Source organism: Suricata suricatta, chromosome 1 (assembly GCF_006229205.1).
Source record: "Suricata suricatta isolate VVHF042 chromosome 1, meerkat_22Aug2017_6uvM2_HiC, whole genome shotgun sequence".
Classification (NCBI taxonomy): domain Eukaryota; kingdom Metazoa; phylum Chordata; class Mammalia; order Carnivora; family Herpestidae; genus Suricata; species Suricata suricatta.
Window position 1 is genome coordinate 153,200,682 of NC_043700.1, and position 2,969 is coordinate 153,203,650.

At 48.2% G+C, this 2,969-nt stretch overlaps 1 non-coding gene across 1 annotated transcript; it reads right to left on the reverse strand.

Annotated features, from left to right (window-relative positions):
* Positions 1-259: 259 nt before the first annotated feature.
* LOC115303692 lies at positions 260-413 on the reverse strand. Its single transcript, XR_003914200.1, has one exon. It is a non-coding gene; the product is annotated as a small nucleolar RNA SNORA62/SNORA6 family (small nucleolar RNA).
* Positions 414-2,969: the final 2,556 nt, after the last annotated feature.

Below are 2,969 nucleotides of genomic sequence, written 5' to 3' on the forward strand. Positions count from 1 at the left end.
TCAGCTTGCATTTGAGAGGTGGTACAGTTGTGGTTATTAAAGACCCAGACTCTGGAGCCAAAGTGCCTGAGTTTGATTCTGGCACCTTCAGTTACTAGTTGTATGACCTAGAACAAAGAAGAAATGCATTGACTGATACGCATTCCCATTCCCTTTTCTGTTCAGTTAGGAGAATAATCCATAGTGTTCAGAACAGGGCCTGGCACACACCAAGTTCTCAATAAAATGTCAGCTGCCTAATATATACATGTGTTTTTTTACTTATAGCAAGAATTACTACCAAACTCCACTTATTGGGCCAGAGACCCTGTGGTGTTCGCAAAAAGACTTGCCCCTCATGTAGCATACCACCTACACTTGAGAGTTCATCGGCCAGCCAGTGGCCTCAACTCCAAGCTCTACTAGTGTGCAGTCAGCTGTCCTAATTAAATTGCAGGAGAGGGTCGAACTCTTCAGTTACACCACTGTGTTGTGGTTCTGTGTTGGCTTGCCTGGTCACAGATGCTGAGAGACCAGCACAGAGGTGTGTATGATACATGTTAAGCTGATACAGAAGCTGACTGTGAACATACTAATCCTGATTGTATCCCACAAAGACCCAGTAGCATTATTTTAGGGACCCTCAGTTGTCTTAGCTCAGGCTGCTGTAACAAAATACCCAAACCTGGGTGGGCTTATGAAGGTGATCATGCATGTAAAGACACTTAGCCCAGTACCTAGCAAATAGAAATGCCAAATTAGCATTTTGAAAGGCACTAAACTGCTTACTGTTGAGGATTAGTGATGTGATGGTTTCAGGCACCGCTTCAGTGATTTAGAACAGCAGTGCATCCGGGCGCCTGGGTGGCTTACTTGGTTGAGCATCTGACTTTGGCTCAGGTCATGATCGCACCATCTATGGGTTCAAGCCCTGCCTTGAGCTCTGTGCTGACAGCTCAGAGCCTGGAGCCTACTTTGGATTCTGTGTCTCCCTCTCTCTCTGCCCCTCCCCCACTCGCTCTCTGCCTCTCTCTCAAAATAAAAAATAAAGACATTAAAAAAAAAAAAAAAGAACAGCAGTGCATCCATATCACCTGGAGAGCTTGTTAAAAGATAACGGTTCCAGCTTCTGATTTAGCTGATCTGGGGTGGGGCCTGACTGTGCATTTCTAATGGGTTTCTGGGCTACCCATGCTGCTGGTCTGGGGACCTCACTTTGAGAATCACTGCCTAGATTATATCCACCCTCAGCCAAATCCTTCCCTTTCCTTTCTTTCAAGAGAAATCAGGGGCACACAGTGGACACCTTCACCTTGACCTTATGCATTGTGCTGAGTCTTTCAAGGATGATAAGGGAGTACATCTGCCTGTGGAGGTCTGCGTGAGTAGCAGAAGCTATTCACTGTAGAAAAAGAAGTACCATGTCCTCAACTTTGGGGGGAGGAGAGGAGGAGCCTCCAGTCTACCCTTCCTCCCGCCAACAGCCACATGTTCCCAGGCAGGAAAGTTTGCCCAGTTTTGCCTGAACTTCAAAGGAAGGTCTGCACACCAAATGTCTGCACGTGCTGAGCAGTCGCGGAGTCCAGGAGTCCCTGGAGTTGCTGCGGCATCGGGACAATTGTCTTACCTTGGCAGCGAGTGGCACCAGCGTTTCTGGGCTGCCCCACGACTCGGGCAGGGCCTTGGGTGCAGCGGAACAAATGCTGTCCTCCTCTTATGCAACCTGGCAATACAGCTGCACGGGCTCAATGCACAGCACGTCTGAACTGCGTTTGAGTCACCTCAGGGGGGCTCACAGACAAATATTTTTGGAATGATGTGGGGAAAGGCCCAGCTGGAGGGGTGCTGGGATTGCAGAACCGTTCCCGGTCACTGCTGTGCCCACAGTCGTCTTTCAGCCCCAGGGGGTGGGCCAGGCAGGAGGAGGCAGCTGATTTCTTCCTGGGGTTGGCCTTCGCTGGACTTAACCACTTTGCCTAATGGGCAGTTTGGAGATGGTTGGCACCACAGGTGTTTGCTGAATGAAAGTCTATGGGATCCACGTTTGATTCCCCCCAGGACTGAACCCTTTGCTGCTGCTTCCTTCAATACGTGTGTAGGCATCAGTTATGGAAGCGACCCTTCAAGGGACAGCAGGGCTAGCTTCCCAGGTGTAAGCCCTGTGGAGCCTCAGTGGGTCACATGCCCAGAAGGGCCCACACTCACTTTTATATTCTACAGTCACTGTCTTGAAATTCTGAGCAATTTTTGAAGGGGCACTAAATTTTCCTTTTGCACTGAACCCTGCATATTATATACCATGTTCTGGGGAGCAGCCTCAACCAGAGAGCAAGAACAGAGGCGTGAGGAAGGAAACGGATTTTGATTACAGCTGCTACATCAAGTGAGATTTCAGTTTTACTCTCCTGAAACCCCGGAAGCTGTGAGGATGGACTACTCAGGTTCAGTAACCACAAGTCAATCCACTCAACTCTTGACTTCCTAGAAGCTCTTTTGATAAATCTTTTCGAGCATGAAGTCTAGAGTGGTGGGTAGAGTTAGGGAAAATTCTTTCTTCCGTGAGGATCTCATTTCTCAGTGAGCATTCTGGGAGAGAGATCTGGCCACTCTGAGTCAGCAGGTTCAGATGGAATTTCTAATGAGGTGTTATCCTGTAGTAGGATCATCACTTTTCCAGAAAATTGGCCTTACCTTATACCTCATTCCCTCATGGCACTGGCATATGGTAGGAGCCCTCATATTTGTTGTCAATGTCAATGGTACTAACCATGAACTCAGGTTTCCTCTTCATCTCCTTTGGATTCCCACACAGTGAGGGCCACCTATCACCTTGAAAGATCCTTCCTAGTGAAGTGGCAACTGCTTACTCTCCAAATTGCTTTCTTCAATCCAGGCAGGGAGTCAATCCCAAACAAACCAAATCAATCCTCCTGAGATATTTAGAGCCCCTAACTGCACTAGTTAGGGGCTGTTACTCCAACAATGCTGTG